The 18,918-nt window shown below is 40.5% G+C and overlaps 1 protein-coding gene and 1 long non-coding RNA gene across 3 annotated transcripts in view; one reads left to right on the top strand and one right to left on the bottom strand.

The window, feature by feature from the left end:
• The window catches only part of LDLRAD4 (low density lipoprotein receptor class A domain containing 4), a 180,161-nt gene that overhangs the window by 110,221 nt on the left and 51,022 nt on the right, over positions 1–18,918 (top strand). The gene's annotated exons all lie outside the window — the stretch shown is intronic.
• LOC133214493 (uncharacterized) lies at positions 1,533–17,648 on the bottom strand. The gene is made up of 4 exons (XR_009726130.1): positions 17,085–17,648; positions 11,856–12,235; positions 3,344–6,637; positions 1,533–2,234 (listed from the first exon to the last, which is right to left on the bottom strand). It is a non-coding gene; the product is annotated as an uncharacterized LOC133214493 (long non-coding RNA).

The following is an 18,918-nucleotide window of genomic DNA, read 5'->3' as shown; positions in this document are numbered from 1 at the left end:
AGCTGAGCTCAAGGGAAGTTTTAGAGTTTGCTGCCTCCTGAGAGCATAACTCAGTAAGACAGTGGCTTCATCGGCAAAGTCAGTTGCAAGAGCCTTCTGGCTCTGTACATCTGCCTGCCACCACTGAGGTTTTGGCAGTACGACTGTTGGCACGGCTGAACTGCTGAGCCATCACTGAAAAAAATCTGTGTAGAAAAACAGCTCCACAGGAAAAAGGGAACTGGATATTGTTATGCTGGATCAGTTCCGTGATGTGTTTTATAGGATGGTGGCACAAAAAGTTATGGTGGCTAGCTGAGGTGTGAGTCCAGGTGAGTGGTACCTGTTAAAACTCAGCTTAGTGCCTCAGCTTAGTGCCATAGCCAGCAGTTTGTCAAATGCCACATTACTGCTACTCGGACATCTGAGTTAGTTTAAGCACTTACAGTGGGAGTGTATTATGGAAATACCGTAAGCCAAGACACAATTATAACTTCTATGACTCCCATCAATTGTCACATATTCCCCACTTAAAGTTATAATGTTAAAGTAAGTTCACCTTATGAAGTTCAACAAAGCCAAGTGCAAGGTCCTGCACATGAGTCAGGGCAGGCCGAAACATGAGTACAGGTTGGATGGAGGATGGATTCTTAGCAGCCCCAAGGAGAAGGACTTGGGGGTGTTGATCAATGAGAACATGAGCCAGCAGTGTGCGCTCGCAGCCCGGAAAGCCAAGTGTATCTTAGGCTGCATCAAAAGGAGCATGACCAGCAGGTTGAAGGAGGTAATCCTGCTCCTCTGCTCTGCTCTCATGAAACCCCACCTGGAGCACTGCAGCCAGCTCTGGGGCTCCCAAAAAGAGGGAATGGGACCTGCTTGAGCGGGTCCAGAGTAAGGCCATAAAGATGGGGGAGTTGGAACTGGATGATCTTTAAGGTCCCTTCAAGTCCAAACCCTTCTATGATTCTAGGATTCTATGAAATGTTAAATTAATCAGACCAATTACTACATTCATTTTCAGAAAGAAGTTTAGCTACTGGCATTTGTGGATCTCTGATTCATCTGGGAGACTGCAGTGCAGCAGAGAGTGTGGATACATCCCTTGGAAAAAGAGACATTTTAGTGCTGTCCTTTAAAGCCTTTCTTCTCTTCAAAGACACTCCTAACAAAAACACTTTCTGGAAGCTATTCAGTGATGGTTGAAAGCAGAAGATGTGTTTATACTGCAGGTTGTTAAATGTATTTACAGTCTTTTTGGGGAGCTTAGTGGGAACTGTACTCTGGTTATTTACTGGTCTGCTTCAAAGCTGCTGGTTAAAATTAAAGAAAATCTACTGCCGTGATTTGCAAAAACAATTATAGATTGCTTGTGTTACAGTGAGTTATGAGAAGCAATTTGAGTGAAGCCCAACACATGTTGGTAGCCGTAGTGTGCCAGGAGGAAACATGTAGTTTGTGATATTCCTATAACCAGTATGAATGCATCTGCAGTTTCTTAAGGTATAAAAGTAGTCTATTTTTTGAATTTCCTTTGTGATTTCTCAGGCCTCGCCAAGGGGATTGAAGACTCTGGTTTCATATTGGAGTCAATGGTGGCAAGTTCAGCTGGTGCCTTCCAGCCAGTCTTTCCTGCCCTAAACTGTGCAAATGCAGGTGTTTTCCACTATAGGGAACTATTTCCAGGAACTTACTGGCAGAAAAATAATCTTGAAAAAAAAAAATTGCAAAAAGGAGCATTAGAGCCAGTATTGATCAGTCCCTGTAACCAGTAGTTTTAAGCAGCGCTTCCCCAGATTCCCCTTCTTCTGGCAGCTTGCACAGGATGATGAAGTTGGCAAAAAAAGGATTTGTATGTGAGTCCAACTGACCACGGGAGTATGCAATATGGGAAGCCCTATGAAAAAAGAAAGACCTGCTCCTAAATGCTGCTTATGCTCCCTCACTACAGCAGTGATCCTTTTGCACTTTGTCCACATTTTTTCTGTTCACTGGGAGCCTTGCTTTCTGCTTTCTGATTTCTCTCCTCTGAAGTGGCCGGACAGAAAAAAAGCACCTTCAGATGACTGGTTAGTTGTCCTGCATAGAGAGTTGGAGTCTGAACTAGAAAGCGTAGTTTGCCACCAACTCTTCCTGTGGGTATGCTCATCTGAAAGCACAGTCCTTACAGTTATCAGTAAGTGCAACTGTCGTCAGAGTCCAGGATGTTCCTACTCGGTCTGGTGACTGTAGTGCCAAAGTCATGATGCACAGCATTTCTGAAAAGCAAAGACTGTTGAATAAATGAAAGTACATAACAAGAAGTAGAATTTGTAGGTCATACAGGCAGCTAGCCAGATTATAATGTGTGAGAGAATGTATGTGTAATTATGTTGTTTCAAAAGATGAGCTAGCTCTCTAGGGCAGGGACTTTCCTTGCATAATATTTAATTTTATTATCCACATAAAAATATATGTTTGGAATTCATTCAGCGTCTTCAGTGATATTTCAGTTTTCCATCCAGAAAGGGTAAATTAATAGCTGGACAATGGAAGTAATTTTCTGCTGTTTGGTACTGATGCTGGTTAGTGGGATACTTTCTTTGGGTTTAGTTCCCTCACTTCAAAGAAAGACAAAACTCAAGGAGAGAAAGTTCTGAATGATATTTCAAACAGGTAATCACAGAGCAAAGATTGAAAGAACTGGCTTGCTTAGGCTAAAAAAAAAAAAAAAAGGAAACTAGAAAGGATATTAGTCTTTGATACACAAAATGTCAGTATTTAAGTGACAGTGATCAATGGCTTGCCAAAATTTCCAGAGGAAACAAAGAAATCAATCTAATGTGCCACAGAGGTGATTTAGGCTAAAAGACTGTAAAACCTTTCCATTACTGAGATGGTAAAGCATCGTCAGCGGCTACGTGAGGGTTACTCAATGAATTATCCTCACTAGAGGTGAGAACAGTTTAGATAATCATCAGTCATAGGTGCTCTGCGTGAACTTGATCCTGCCTTAGAGTAGGAGGTTGAACTAGTTCATCTATGAATTCTTCAGCCCCATATTTCTATGTTTTTATACACAAATAAAAAAAAACCCATACAGCACCCTGTGGCCAAACCAGAGGACTTTGTTAGACCACTGTCTGCTTTCTGTGTCTAATTTTATCTCTGTCTGCACTTGGTCTTGCTCTACCTCCGGCCACATGTTCTTGCCCACTTCCTTGTGACAGTTCTCCTACAGCTGTGTGGTGACCTAGACTGCAATGCTGACCCAACAGGAAAGCAACCCAGTAAGAGAGATTACTTTAATGTAATTTATTCAACTCACATAGCCATTTAGTAGATACAATGCAAACATGTATAGTGGTGATAGCTTATACTTACATACTGTGTCAGGAATGTTGATTAATGGACAATGCAGGATACAGGATTGAGTCTTCTGAAATTTTCTCCAGACCTAATAATGACTTAGGGAAGTGACTTAACAATTTTATCTTGTTTCCTTGTCTGCAAAATAAAACCGCTTGTCTAACTTGCAAGAACTGGTGTACAGCACTTCAAATTAACTTTTAAGAGTGGGTGAAAGTCTGCAGATACTAGATTTTTTTTAAAGGTCAAAACAGCATTTTCTCATAATTGTGGTACAAAATTAACTTGAGCTGACACAAATTCTTATCTCCGTATGCCAAATAATTTGTGTTCTGTGAATGTAGAAGGTAGACTCAGGGAATCCACTCAAAGAGGAATTTCTTAGACATTTATCACATTGAATGCAGCCTGTATTTTCTCATTTTTCTTCTCGCCATATAAGGAGAGGATTAATATTTTCCCAACTGTTTTTGCCTGCACTCTGGAGCAGTTTATGGTCAAAGTGCACTGAACACTATGGAAAGGCTGCAAAGATTTGAACATTTAAAAAATGCAAGGCATAATCAGGGGACTGCAGTCATGCTGTCTTTCTCCTGCCCAGAGAACTGGAGAGTTCAGAGCCGTTTGAGCTGTAAACACACTGTGTCATCCCTCCTTAGGCTCTAACAACATGAAAGCCCTGATCGGCGGTTTTGGCACATTTTCCTGAAACCTCGTTGGTGTGGAATGTACTAAGCCAAAGGAATAAACAGCTTTTGATCCTGTGTAGCTCCAATGGGAACAAGAGTCTGGAATACAAACACAAGTTCAGGTTGGTTTTAGGAAGCAGTGCTTGGCAGCCCATGCAGAAAAGTGTTGTACTTTTCTCTGGTGACCATGGACAGCGTGCTGGTAGGATGTGTCTTGTAAATATGTCTGATAAAGCATAGGTTTCTTCCTGGACTGCTGGAGCATTTATATATGGATGATAGAGTATGGTCACCTAGGGGTTTTGAAACACAAAGAAGTCAGTTTGACCCTCATAAATAAACACTTATGTCAAATGCAGCAGTAAATACTGAGCTGCTCTCAGTGGCTACCTGTCCTCAGACTTTATATTTGTACAATGCTTTAATCTGTAGTTTGGCCAACATGGTGCAGACATATCCTGGATTATAATTTGAAGCTGACACTATTCAAGACTTCACTGGAATTTTGCTGTTTGATTCTTCCTGAAGTTAATATCCAATTTATGGTGCATTGTCACTGCTGGCTTAGAGTTACAACTCTTGCAGTCTTTCTCTGTAGTCATGCACTGATTTGCATTTTCTTTAAAACCTGCCTTCCAAGACTACGGATTATGGAAATACTTAAGAATTTTGGTCTTACTGTAAAAAAGGTTAACTTACAGCTCTCTCAGTTGCAAAGAAAAGATAAAGTGCATGATTTCTGAAAGCTTTGAAACTAGATAAAATCAGAGAAAAAAAAATATGTAGGAATCTTTAAGCTCTCCTTATATGAACACTGCCACCATTTCTGAATAGTTTGAAGTGGTAACTCTTGTTACGTTGATTGATTCCATATAATATTCATTTGTTAAATATCTCTCGGTGTGTTTGGCTGTGTTTTTATTCGGTGCCAGCTTCCAGACTTAAAATGAATGACTCCAGGCTCTGGATTTTTTTTCCATTGACAACAGTATATTCAAATATAGACAAAAATATTAGTAACAAAAAGCTTTTCTTTTGTCTTCCTTATCTTATTGATAATGCCTTTAAGGATATCGGTAACTTCTTTCCTATCCTTAGATTTCTTGAGTAATATCTTTAAATGTAATCAGTGAGCTGCTTAGCCATACTTTGCATTCTCTTCTGAAAGATACTAACCAAAATGAGTTCTTAGTATAATCTCCCTAGCTTCACGTCTGTGTCTCTGTATCAAGAAAGTATTAGGTCATAGCTGTTCTTGAAATACAGTTGAACCTCATCTGGATTTTCTGGTCAGTTGTTTGTATTTATGGTGAGCCCTAGGAAATCCATCAAGAACTCTACAAGACTGCAGTGAGAGAGGACCATGCCACAGACAGCCCCCCATGTGCAGTTTGAAGGATTTCCTATGGAATTTTGTTAATAAAAGGTTTGCTAACTTTGAAGTAACCAAAAATAAAAGTAGCTTCAAAAGTCACTGGCAAATCTAAGTGAACTCAAAGGCCTCTTGGTTTTGCTAAACTGTAGTTTTGACAGCTGCTCTTCTTTTCATGAGTTCTGATTTAACTCTTTTTCTCTCTTTGGCAGAGAAAACAGGTGGTTTTACTACATGTCATGAACTGCCATCAAAATGCAATATGAATTCTGAATTAGTTTAATTTAGCAGCATCTTTTTGTTACTTATTTTGTGACTCCACTAATATGCCATTGTTAATTTGATTATTTTTATGAAAGCAAACTTTCCTGTTTAAAAAGTAAAAAGTAATTGTTCCTATGTAGCTGTATTTCTTCCCAGGCAAGTGTAAATGTGATAATGCAGCAAGACAGCTATCTTGCTTTTAATGTAAGGTCTCTAGACAATACTTCACTACAGGGTGTCGACATACTGTTAGGGGATCGTATTTCCATAAAACAACAGAAGCTTAAGTTAGTACATTAGGTTTGCTAAAACACATTTGCTTTCACATCTTGTTTTCATTGGATACAATCAAATGCTTTATCATTCAAATAACAATGTGTGTCAGCAAGTAATTGTATTTGCAAATTTCAGTCCGTAATTATGCGAGCATATGCAAAATTACAAGCAAGGAAAAGGGTAAGTTGAGACTGAAAATTGGGCTTATTATTTATACATGCTTTTTGAAACAGAGAGGGAAAGGCAACACTTTCCCTGGAAGAATAAAGTTACTATGGTGTTGGCATTGCTCTTCAATGTGCCAGTAAAATGGACCACTTTTTATTATTATTTTAATCCTTTTCCAATTAAAGTCTTCTTTCTTGTACAGTGACAGAAACTATTTGAGAACAAATTGAGAAATAAGAGCTGTAATGATATTAAGACTTTGCTTTTGCTTAGAAATTAATGTTTAACTGCTGAAGTGAAGAGGCTGGAAAATAAGTAAAACAAAACCTCAAAAGCAAGAAGATAACCTTACCTGTCATTATTCAAGTGAATCTACAGCATAGGGCCTTTGTCGTACAGCTGTTCATGCGAATAGCGAGTTAGTAGACCATTTGCATGCTCCCCTAGAAGAGTAGGAATCCCCCAGGTTTTGGGGGATGCTCTGAAAGTACAAATGGGCCTAAAACCATCTTCACCACCACATTTCACAATGTACATTTCTGATCTGAAAAAGAAAAAGGTGGTTTAGGGTGAAAGATCAGTGTTCTAAACGCCAAACACTCCTTTCTTCCTTCAGTTTTTTCTATATTGACTATGAGCCCCCCGATTAAAGCTGAGCTCAAGGGAAAGGGAGGGGGAAAGGGGACCATGCCCTTATGGCTCTGGTTGGTGCTGCCTTGGAGTGGGTTGGAGGGACTGTTTCAGAGGGATTGGGAGCTGCTTGCCTTCAGGCCTCCACACGCCACCTCCACTCTACTCCTAGCCAGGAGCTAGTGGCTGAGCTGAGATCTCTCCGATTCCATGCTCGGTAGCACTTGTTATGCACTGGGTGGTCAGTTTGGGTCTATTTTTAGTTTATGATTAAGGATTACGTGTTTCAGCTGTCCACACCTTTTGTGTAACACCAGACTTGTTTCCCCATTTACAGTCTGAGCTGACTGGGAAACATGAGTGGAACAGGTTTCTGAAATCTGTGGTTTCTTAACATCAGAATAGTAAGGTTTGGTTTAGGTTAGAGGCAGTCTGACACAGAAGGCTCACTTATTGCAGAATATGTCTCTGGAATTTAATTTTCTTTGTATGCAACATTCCTTAGAGCAAACAAGAAGTGTGAGTTTTGAAATGATTTAGAAGGATTTTTCCCAAACCTCAACAAAATCTGTGATCTCTTTGTTCATAATTTGCTTTGTTCAATTGCATACTTGGACTTTGCGTGACAGTCATTGCCAGTGCACTCCTCACAGCTCTATTAAGTCTACATACATAGTTTATTCTGTCAAAGATGTTTTCTCATCCTCTCTTGTTAGTGCAGTAAACAGTTTTCACCACTACGGCAAACTCTTTTGTAAAGGGTTATTTGTTGTGACAGCCTCAATCTTTACCTGTTTCTCTGGTGAAACGTCGGAAAAATCGTCTTTGTGTTGAATGCGTATTTTATGTATTGCGCTATACGAAAGTGTTGTATTTATTTTGATTCTAGCAGAGTACATTTTTACTCCTATCTCATCCCCTGATAATATTTAGCCTGATTCTCTGCTGTGCTACTTCATACTCCTTTAGCAGGAGCTGTTAGCTTGTGCTTTTCACCTCCAGGAGTTGCTCCTCTCTTATTCCTCCTTTAGGAATACATCCTGAGATTGGATCCCGTTACAAAAGGCATAGTGCAAACATATACAGAGAGGTACTGTCTGGCCTGAAAACGTTGCAGTCTAAAAATTAGCTTGATGATGTCTAGACAAGACTGTAAGTATTTAGTACCTTTATAGTGCTTTGCATCTTCAAAGCACTCTGCAAACATTAACCGATTAACATAACTGTGCCATCTGTTTTGATGTTTACATTTTGTGCAGGCAAAATTCCTGCTTTGCTTTATAACCTCTTGCAGGTATGTGGCTGTCATTATTATGGCTCTTTAGAGGATGGTAAAGTCAGGTCCATGCACGTCTACAGTAACATTTTGCCTTAAAACTCAAAGCCAGTGCCATTGGGGGCCCCTCTCTGGCCTGCCTACAGTAGTTGGGATGATTTCCCTCTGAAATTTCAGCCTCAAGTCTCTAGAAATTGTTCCCATGGTTGCCGCAGGCTCCTGCCTCTCTTGTCACTTTGCTGCTCAACTTAACTGTTTTCTCCCTGACCGCAGACAGGCAGAGACACATCAGGCAGTGTGGGAGCTTCTGCACAGAATGCTCTTGGATAGGGAGCTGAAATACCAGCTTGGGCAGACAAAATGGTAGAAACCATATACTGAAAAGAATGGGAAGCCTTCACACAGCATTTTTTTGTTGTTGCTTTTCTCTCCAACTTCCTGTGTGGCTACCAGAAGTGTCATTTTTAGTCTTCTTTTTCCAACTTGATAATGGAGATCCTGTGTGTAATTGAGAGGTTGTGCTGATTGAACCAGTGTCCATTTTCCATTTCAGTTTAAATTTCTTTCTAAAGATTTAGGGAGAGCCTGCTTTAAGACTGATTTAAACCAAAACACTAGTAGCACTGACAACTGTCAGAGCTGAAAAAACTGAAACCACCTGCTCTTTCATTTATGTCTCATTTTTCTTTTATTTTCAACTCCTTCCCATTTCAATGTTCCACTGCCTGACTGGTGTTTCAGGTAGATCGCACAACCTAAAGCTACCTTCTCAAGTTATTGCAACTTTATTTTGCAGAAGGGCTGTAAAGAAACAGTGCTCTGCTGTCAGCAGGGAGCGATGGGCAGTGTTTTGATTTAGGGGAAAATTGCAAAGACAATGCATAAGAGAAGTGGATCGTGAGAGATGTGAAGTGAGGCAGTGTGCTGGCAGACTGTTGCATCAGTCAAGGAGTCATCATTTAAATCTCAGATTAAGCTCAGATTAAGTTGTGCTATGCCATCTTGTGGGAACTGGCCATGGCCAAGAGGAGAGGTGGCAGCTGCTGAGCGGCAGGAAAGGCCTGCTGTAGTTGCACCTCGTTTCTGAATTCCTCTGCACAGAGAGGCAGACATCATGCACAGTCCTGGAAGAAGCTCTTTCACAAACTCCATGTCTGGCATAGTTCACACCATGGTTTCAAGTGTGACCTCAAGGCGTTTGCAGAGAATCTTTTATAAAGACCATAACGAATGTGCAAGAGACTCACACAGACAAATTTGCAATTAATAAACCAACAAACCTGGAACATTAGAATATAAATATGGTGAAAAGACAGACTTGGGCAGACCTATATGATGGGTGTGGCTTTCCTTCACACTGAATATTTTTGCAAGATTTGTTTGTTTGCATACTGGCTTCTGGTAGAGACATTTTTCTATGCTGCCGGCGAGGATATGGCAGTGGGAACAAAGCTCTGACAAAGTGGAAGCCGCTTTTGTCAGACTGTGGCATCAGAAAAGCTCATGTCAAATGCTACCAGGCTCTCACTGGAAGCCTTTACAGAAAGGTTGAAGGTTTTGTAACAGATCGGCTATAGAATTGGTTTAGAAAAGGATTATGTCCTGTAGCATCCATGGGGTGAGGTGAGACAGCTGCAATTACTTGCCTTGAACAGAGCCTCTCACTTGGCAGAGCAAGTCTGGAAGGAGCCAGAGAGAGTCCTGAGAAACTGGCTCTGGGTGGCCCTGCTTGAGCAGGGGGTTTGGACAAGATGACCCCTGAGGTCCTTTCCAACCTTAACCCTTCTGTGAACCAGCTATTCAGAGCCTTCCTATTATTTCTCCCCTCCTAAAGGTTCCTCCTGCTGGTTTGGTTTCTTTCATGTATATACACTGCAGTTCCTTCTGTAGGTTATTCTGGGAAGGAAGAATACGAAGAAAGAGAATTGCAGACATTGTTACAAAGTTAAGTGCAGCCAGTTTTACAAGATGGAAGAGTGCCTCCTATAAACTCCTGAGCATCGTTCACTCAGATGGAAGGAATTACGCTGAGAGCATGCAGCACTGTAGATTCTGGCTGTTACACAGAGAATCCCACAGCAGAGTGAATTTTGCATCTGACTAACTCGATAGAGATAAGTTGTAAGCCTCTCTTCCCTGTGATTGCCCTTATTATTCCAAACATTTCCCCTCTCCCCAAAGAACAGAACATGTTCAACAACATTTCTATATTCAGTAAAGGAAAATATTTCATATATTTAATGTAGATACTTCAGTCGTCTGAGATGTGGTTCTTCCAGCTTTTTACCTCCTTACTGACCCATATCTCATCTGCCCTTTTAGTCCTAGTCTCTCCTTCACCCATAGTATTTGGGGGATGAAACTGCAGTATCGGTTTCTTCAGAGGTCCCACATCGTGGCGGGGAACTTAGAAATTTACAAGTAATTTTGTTTTATTCTATAAAGTAATTGTGATATGCAATTGATGGCCTAACATCTCACATGAAGAAAAAGGGAGGAGGTTTCTCTTACTGCAGCAACATGATGAAGTTTCTGAAAGTCTGTGTAAGATGAAAAATATTTGCATGTAGGCACAGAGGGAAGCACTGTGCAAGCATCTAATTGCAACACTCCCTGCTGACTGTTTTTAATGTCTGTTGGTTTTATTAAGCATTCTTAATAAGCAGCTACACTTCTGCTTAGGCAAAAAGTATAATAAAACCAGCAATTTCAAGTCTCAGATTACTGAAGTGCAGACAGTTGGGGAAACCTGTCTCGATGCAGTTTGTTCCATCAGTAAAAAATGATAATAAATTGTGTTTGTGGTCCTGTATTGGCTGACTTCCCTTTTGTGTGTGTGTGTGCACGTGCGTTACATCTTGAGGTTTTGGTTTCATGTGTATATTATGCATTGTATATGAGGGATAACATTTGCATGACAAATTGTGGGTTCATATGGCATGGTGTTTTAAAATCGTGTACTTTTAGGTGTTTTCAAGGAACTGTGCCTGAAGAGGTGAAGAGGGGATCTGCCGGTGACTTCTCACTGCAAGTGACTTTCTTGAAAACGCGTCAGACATAAAATGGTGGTGGTTCAATCCTAGATCAGAATGTTATATAAAAGTAGCATAATTTTCTAGATTGATATATGGTAGCCATGTGTCATTTATTGCACTGAAGAAATTCATGGCTTTGCAGAGAAACAGACATGTTTTCCTCTAGCATGGGAAGAATACAAATTTAGAAATCTTTAATGATGCACCATTTCTGGTTGGGGAGAAATTACTGGGGATTGTTACTGGTTGTTTTAGTAACTCCTCCCGACGTCTTCACAGTTTCAGCCTGGCTCTGGCCAAGTCTGTGCTAACCTGTGGCTTTGCTAAGGATAGTAACTAGTAATGAAATAATTTTTACACTCTTTAGTGCTTAGCTCAAATAGGTTTTAGGGGCATGCATGAAGCAAGATGTAGTACTATACAGTTTTATCAGCCCTCACTTTAAATTGCCCTTTAAAATGCATTATTGGCTTTGTCTTTGTAATTAATGTTTCCATCCCCACTTGCGGCTTAGAAGCCTTTATACTGAGCTGCATGATGGCTGACTTGTTCAACACAAATCTCATAGTTCAGTTCTCGCAACAGGCTAAATATTTTGTTTAAGGTAATTACCTGACATCAAAGGAACTTTCATAGAAAAGTAATAATATCCAAAAGAACCTATATGCTATAAATAGGGTATAAAATTCCACATTAAAGGCGTGTGTATATTACAGGAATCTTCAGAGCAGTGTGAAATATAATTAGGGCCTTCTACTGAGGCATAAAATTCTCAGTAATACGTGCTAATCTTATTTGCTTGGAATGAGGTGGGAATATACCTATCAAGACATCTTCTGAAATATTTGAATTCTTTACATCTGAGTTTCCAGTCATACTTGTCTGGCTTGATGCTTTCTTTCTCGTCATTTTTCCATCCTTCAAGGTTTATTTGTGCATAAGCACTCTTCTCTAGACAGGCAAAATCAGAAGTGTGAACTTTCGGTAGGACCATTAGAATTTTTGTGAGATGTAAAATACTTTTTGAGAAAAGAGGAAGAAGTAAAATAAGTTCAAGTGTGATTAAGGTGTGTGTTCTTCATAGGGTGTGTTGATTGCCTGAGAGGGCACATAGTTGAAGGCAAGTCAGGTCCTTCAAAGTAGAGCCATTGCTGCTAAAGCCTGTTGTCTGCAGTATCTCATTCCTCCTACAAATAGAGGTCTGTTGGAAAAGAATATTTTTAATTAACATACAGCTTTTCTGAGGAGAACGTGGTTTCTTTATGTCCTCTCTTTCCCTCTTCTTTCCCCACTCAACAACTGAAGTATTTGTCCATAGTACATCTGCAGATAATGCTTTAATGGAAAGTATTGATTTGGTGCATAAGTGTTAATACACTTACTTCACAATTACTGCAGGAATGGTCTGCTCCCAGCACTGGCTGTGCAAGCAGCTTGAGACTAAGACAAAGTATTGCTTTTGTCCAGAACAGGAATATTGCTGGTCTTTGATCTCTGGAATTTAAAGCAACGCTTTTTGCTTGGAAGGTATTGTTACTATTAACATTGTGCATATGGACAGACTAAGACAGAGAGAGCCAGTGACTCATCCAGCAAATTACTGACGTAGGGAGGAAGGGACCGAGTTGTCCTGTCCCTTCAGCTTCCTGCTGGAACGATCACTGCCGTATCTGATTCAGCCGACTGAACAGAAAATGGTTTGTAGCAGTGCTGCTTTGGGTCTGCTTATGTATAAGGCTTCCAATATGTAGTCAACTCACTGCTGTTTCAGTGGGAGAAACAGAATTTAGGAGGAACTTGTATGTACATGACAATTAAAACCAGAAGTTTATGCCTGTCTTGTGATTTATTACAGGACTTACAGTAACCTAGAGGAAAAACAAGTTACCTGAATTACTGTTTTACATTAGCTCCCAGGTCATTTTCATCTTTATATTGCTGGGCAGGCTTTTGCTATTCCAGTAGGGTCCAAACCATTCTGAAATGTTCCTCCAGCTGTGCTTTCCACCGCCAGTTGACATTGGTAGTCATCTTTGTATCTCACTGCTAAAATAAAATCAAAGTCAAAATACCCTTGCTATTTTCCTAATAATGTGTTCTGTGTAAATTCCACGTATCAGCAGCAGTTACATACAAGTGAGGGCAAGAGTGTCCTCGCTCCAGTGATGCCTCTGTTATGACATGGCAAAGCTCTATGTAATATTTTTCTGTTGAAAAAAAAGGATTTGCAATCTAATGGCCTGCCATATTGACCATATAATTTCTGAAAATCTGGAAGCTTCCAGGAGGAGACTGGGCCGTGATTTCCTCCCAGCATGCTTGCAGACAGCACGGTAACCTCTGGGGACCTGTGTTTGTGGGGCTCTCTGAGATCTTACCTGGGCAGCTCACCTGGGGGGCTGTATCAGAGCAGGAAGGCTTACAAGCTTGGGGGTCTGCAGCACTTCCAGGGCTCCCCAGAAGCCTCGAAGGCTAGCCAGAGGAGGTGATGATGGAAACCCAGCTTCCCCATGCTCTGTCTTCCCTGAAGTCAAGCAAGCCAATTTATACTGAAAACTGCAAACAGGACCCCTGTCATGAAAACCTGTGTTTCCAGAAACCTGCTCCTAATACCATAGAATCATAGAATGGTTTGGGTTAAATTCATCTAGTTCCAAGCCCCCTGCCATGGGCAGGTTGCTCAAAGCCTCATCCAACCTGGCCTTGAACACTGCCAGGGATGGGGAGCCACAATTTCTCTGGCATCCTGTGCCAATGTCTCATTACCCTCATAGTAAAGAATCCTGCAATCTAATCAAAATCTCCCCTCTTTATCACCAAAGGTACAGGTTTTAGAAATAGTGATGACTGAAAAAAAGAGGGGTGGGGTGTATTTGTTCAGGAGGGGAATTTTTTAGAAGATTTTTTAAAATAGCGATTTGGATTCTAGGACTGAAGGTAACTGAATTTTTAGATAAGGAACGTGTATCCACACTTCCTGTGTAGTGTCATGAGATACTATTTTCAGGTTGCTCCATATTCCGATTGACTAGACATACGAATTTCATACAGGACTATTATTTTAACTTCAAAAAAATTCCTTAAATCTGGTGCCAGCAAGCTTAAGATGCAGAGGGACCTTTGCCAATAACCTAGTTCTATTATTTAACTGAAGGAAAGTAGGATGATTGGGACCATTAGGACATGTGGGTTTTCAAGTTCCTCCTAGATTTTTTCCTTCTGACTTAACAGAACAAAATCAGGGAAAGGAGTAGTGGGCTGATATCATACAGACATAATAAATTAGGTTCCATAGCTGTTTTAGTTTAGATGGGCTTTTCTATCTCTGCATCACCGTTGCATTGTTTACTGGGGAAAGAAGACAGTAATAAACAAACACAAAGACTTAGGGCTAGTGACCGCCTGCCTATCACTTAGCAACATCAATATTTTTGTGCACAAATAAAGGTCTCCAGCACAGTGCCTGCTGCCAGTATATGTGTGTGTGTGTGCGCTCACGTATGTGTGTGCCTCTGCAGCGCTGACCTTGTACGCAGAGAGATCAGTTTGTCGGTGATTGGTCACTCCTTAATTTGGATGTCTAGACATTTCAGTCCACGCAAGTGAAAGGCAGACATCTGAAGACGTGAGAAGAGATTCTAAGGGACACCAGGACCTTAAAATAATTCCCTGGCAAACTGCAAATGGATTTTGTACATTTTAAAAATACAGGGTGTAAGTGATTTAATGGAACACATGACTGAAGGCTTTATTTTTTATTATCGCTATTAATTAATATGCTTCTTGATGTTTTCATGGCTTTAATATAAATAAGTAAAGCTTCCTTAAAGGTTTATCTGCAAGTGTGAGAGAGTTGATACTGTGATTGGCGTGCTGGCTGGGAATGTGTTTTCTTCATTTGCTGAGAACCAAAATCTTTAGAAAATAAATTAACTATGTTTAAATGAACTACCAAACCTTAATTTATAATGTTAAAACTATAGTCAAGAATGTCATCTCCCAGAATGTCCAGATAAATGGGAAACTGTTGTCCAGCATCTGTATTTTATTCAAAACCTCTCTATGTATGCCAATGTGTTTATAGCCATGTGTAAGAAGGGTATGGTTCTGCCAAATGCTGACAGCCCCCAAATCCCACTGATGCCATTGGGCATTTGAATGTTTCCAGGGCATTAGCCCTATGTTTGCAAAACAGTGGCATGCATATATATTTACAAGGGCCCAAATTTTCAGCTGCTGTTTAAATACACGTGCAAATGGGGCAAATGATCACCTAATTATCATTTTGCACAGATGGTTGTGTTTGGGATACTGAATATCTGTATAATGAATTAAAATTTACTTTTTGGAAGGAAAAAAAACAACCCAAAACCCTCAACATTTAAATTGAGGAAACTGTATCTATTACCTTAAGAATATTTTTCTGTAATAATAAGATCTAAAATGTGACAAATCTTAAAGGAGCTATTAATATCCTTTGGAGATCTATTTTAGTTTCCTTTGGTTTTAATCCTTTCAGTCATAAATCCCAGAAAACAGCAACTGGTGTTGGAAGAGCAGCCAGCATTCAGTGGCAGGCACTCTGCAGCACTGCAGCAACGATTTTTTTTTTAAACAATGTGAAGTAGTTCAGTTTCAGTACTGATATCCTATGTCCAGTATCAGAGTATTCCCATGTGGGAATAGCTATAGCAGCATCACAGAGAAACTTCTATAGATGTGTCTGTATTGCAGGCACATGTATTGCTAGTGTAGACTGTTTAGGTAAGAATCACACCTATAACTGAATCAAGTGTACTTAAACAGAAACAATAGAGCAAATCTTAGAGCCAGTCTGTACTGGGAGCATAACCAGTACAGAGTTAGCAGAGTGGTTACCCAGCTGTAGCTAGATTGATGTGACACTCACCCCCAAAAATCTGCAAGAGCAGTTCATTTCAGCATAAAAGTCAGTTTATTTTCAGGTAATTATTTGCTTTATTTCTGGGAGGAAACTGCACATCTAGAATAGCTTTAGGTTGTCTCTCCTACAAGACTGCCCCGTTCTTTTCTGGTTTTCCTTTGTTTGCTTTTTCTAATATTTGGCTCAAATAGTAAACTGCATTACCTCCTGAATTCTGTATCAGATGAAGAGTTGCCTTCCCTAGGCAAACATGCCTAGATTTGAGTGGATGTGGTGGCAGAGAAAGAGCCCACACAGACATGTGATGTCAAAGCACTAACACTGACAGGTCTCTAGATGTTTTAAGTAGTGTCCCCCTGGTAAATCAGTCCAATTTTTAGAGTCAGGCCACAGTTACGATATATTCCTTCCCCTCTCCAGCAAAGTTTGTCTCTATGCAAATATTAAAATACATTCAGACCCTCAGTCTAACTTGTACTGCTGATGGAGTTTCTCCTGGAGGACCAGGAGGGCATTTAAAAACCGGGAAGAAAGTGTTGGGTCTTTTTTTTTAAACACTCTTAAAAACACTCCTGTAGAACAAATTGTACTTTAAAAATCATTAACCAGGTAAAATAAACAGCAGTGGGGTTCTCCATCACTGGCATGCCCTTTTTTATGTGCTAGTGTGTTAAAATGTTTTATTTGCAGTATTACCTTCTAGTTACTACTATTTGCTTGCATATTCCACAGTTTTCTGTGAGTTTCAACTCTGAGATGATAGTGATTATTTGAGAACCTCAGCTTTAATCATTACACATAGTGGCAAAGGAAAGTAATGCAAAAAATGCCTCAGTGAGATGTTAAGGAAAGAGAAGACCATACCCATTTTAAACAAAACTGATTCATCCCACACTTGTTGCCTTACCAGTTTCATGCCTGTTCTCACAACCCTCATGCTTTTAACCTCAGAGATGCATGCCTCAAAAGTGATCTGGCCAGGATCAGTTTTGTCCCTGAAGGACAAAGGACATCACCCAACAAGTTTGCACCACGTCTCTTGACTTCTGCATCTGTGACGCTCTGGTTTTGGGGTGGTTCTTCTCTATCCTTTGGCAGTCAAAGCACATTACTGTGGTGTGTGCATTCATTTCTGAATTGTGCTTACCTCAGCCTAGGTGAATCTTAGTTTGCTGTCTGTTTCATGGGTTTGCCTGCTGTGGGTGTCTTTATGGCTAGAGTCAGCTTCCCTGTTTGCAGAACAGGAAGAGGGAGGAACAGCACGTATAGCATGGTGCAACCTTGCTGCTATCTTCTGTGTGTCAGGGCACAGGCCTGCTAATGCAACTGAGGGTTTCCTAGGGCACAGGCTTCCTGGTCCTGCTGCAAACACCACATTCCTTGGTGTGTAACCATTTGATTGCTGTCAATTGCGTCCACGGTTATCAAAATGGTTTGGGTTTGGTGGTGTGTTGTTTTTTTTTCCCCCGCAACTTTGTTCTGTTGTCTTTCCTGGTGCTTTACTGACAGACATTTCTGTTCATACACTCTTCAGACCAATCGTAATGTTTATGTTACAAATGCTACAAAACAGCAAAAACAAGATTCTAGTGGGAAGTATTCTAAACTGTGACTTAAAGAAGTACAAATTAAGGTATAAGTTGAAAAATAAATTTATAGGATCATAGAATGGTTTTGGTTGGAAGCAACCTTAAAGATCATCCAGTTCCAACTCCCCTGCCATGGGCAGTGACAGCTTCCACTAGACCAAGTTGCTCAAAGCCCCGTCCAACCTGTCCTTGAACACAGGGATGAGGGCAGTCATAAATTATCTGAGCAACCTGCTCCAGTGTCTCACCACCCTCGTGGTAAATAATTTTTTTCCTAATATTTAATCTAAACCTACCCTGAGTTTAATGCTGTTCCCCCTTGTCCTACTCCTACATGCTCTTATAAAAAGCTCCTCTCCAGCATTCTTGTCGCCCCCCTTTCGGAACTGGAAGCTGCTCTAAGGTCTCCCCAGAGCCTTCTCTTCTCCAGGCTGAACAAACCCCAGCTCTCTCAGCCTGTCTTCACAGGAGAGGTGCTCCAGCCCTTGAGTCATCCTCATGACCCTCCTCTGGACTCGCTCCAACAGGTTCACATCATTCTTGGGGGCTACAGAGCTAAATGCAGTCATTTCATCTGTTGTAATGTCATGATTTTGTATCTGACTGTCATTTGGGTTTGGCATACCCGTAATTTGGGTTGACAGTATTACAGCTAAAATGTGCCAACTAGTACATTTTAAAACATTACATCTTGTAGTCTAGACATATTTTCACTAACAGTCTAGCCATGGCTAAGGGGTCTCTGTAAGCCCAACACAATTCAGATGCTGCTACTTTTGGGACAATCTCAGAGCTCACTGGCCATGAAAACAAAATATATGAAGATTATTCATTTACTGGCCATATTGTCAAAACTGAGCAGTTGCTGCCTGATGCAGTCTCTTTGCTCCCATTCCTGTGCTGCCTCCTGTGCTTTGCCTGCGCTCAAAAATTGCTTACCATTCTTCTGATCCAGTTCGCTGTGTGACTGCTCAAAGGTTTCTACCACTACAGCAGAATGATTATTGCAAGATAGGGAATATCTAGAAGCTGTTCATCAGTCTGTCCTGGGATTTTCCTATATATGTCCCTGGATGCATTACATCAAGAAGGAAGTACTGAATATGTATCCAGCATCCATAATGCAACATCCTAATACTGATAAGCTTCCATTAAGGTCACTTGGTTTTGAATCTTTGGAAGCATATTATCTAGGAGTTATTCCCCTATTAGTCCCCTGAGATACAAATGCTGAAATACGAACTGATGGAAATGTGAACAAATTGTATTTTTCAAATAGTCTCCATGGTTTTATGTACGATTTGACTAGACATACTGTTTAGCTTGGTTAACCTGGGAATGTAACTGAGCTGTTTTATAACTGATCAGCTTTAATGTTTGTACATCCCATTT

Source organism: Neopsephotus bourkii, unplaced genomic scaffold (assembly GCF_033783945.1).
Source record: "Neopsephotus bourkii isolate Nb327-2 ecotype Australia unplaced genomic scaffold, CSIRO-AGI_Nbou_v1 NB_894, whole genome shotgun sequence".
NCBI classification, from domain to species: Eukaryota; Metazoa; Chordata; class Aves; order Psittaciformes; family Psittacidae; genus Neopsephotus; species Neopsephotus bourkii.
The sequence above is the reverse complement of the archived record's forward strand: the minus strand, read 5'-3'. Positions and strand labels throughout refer to the sequence as shown.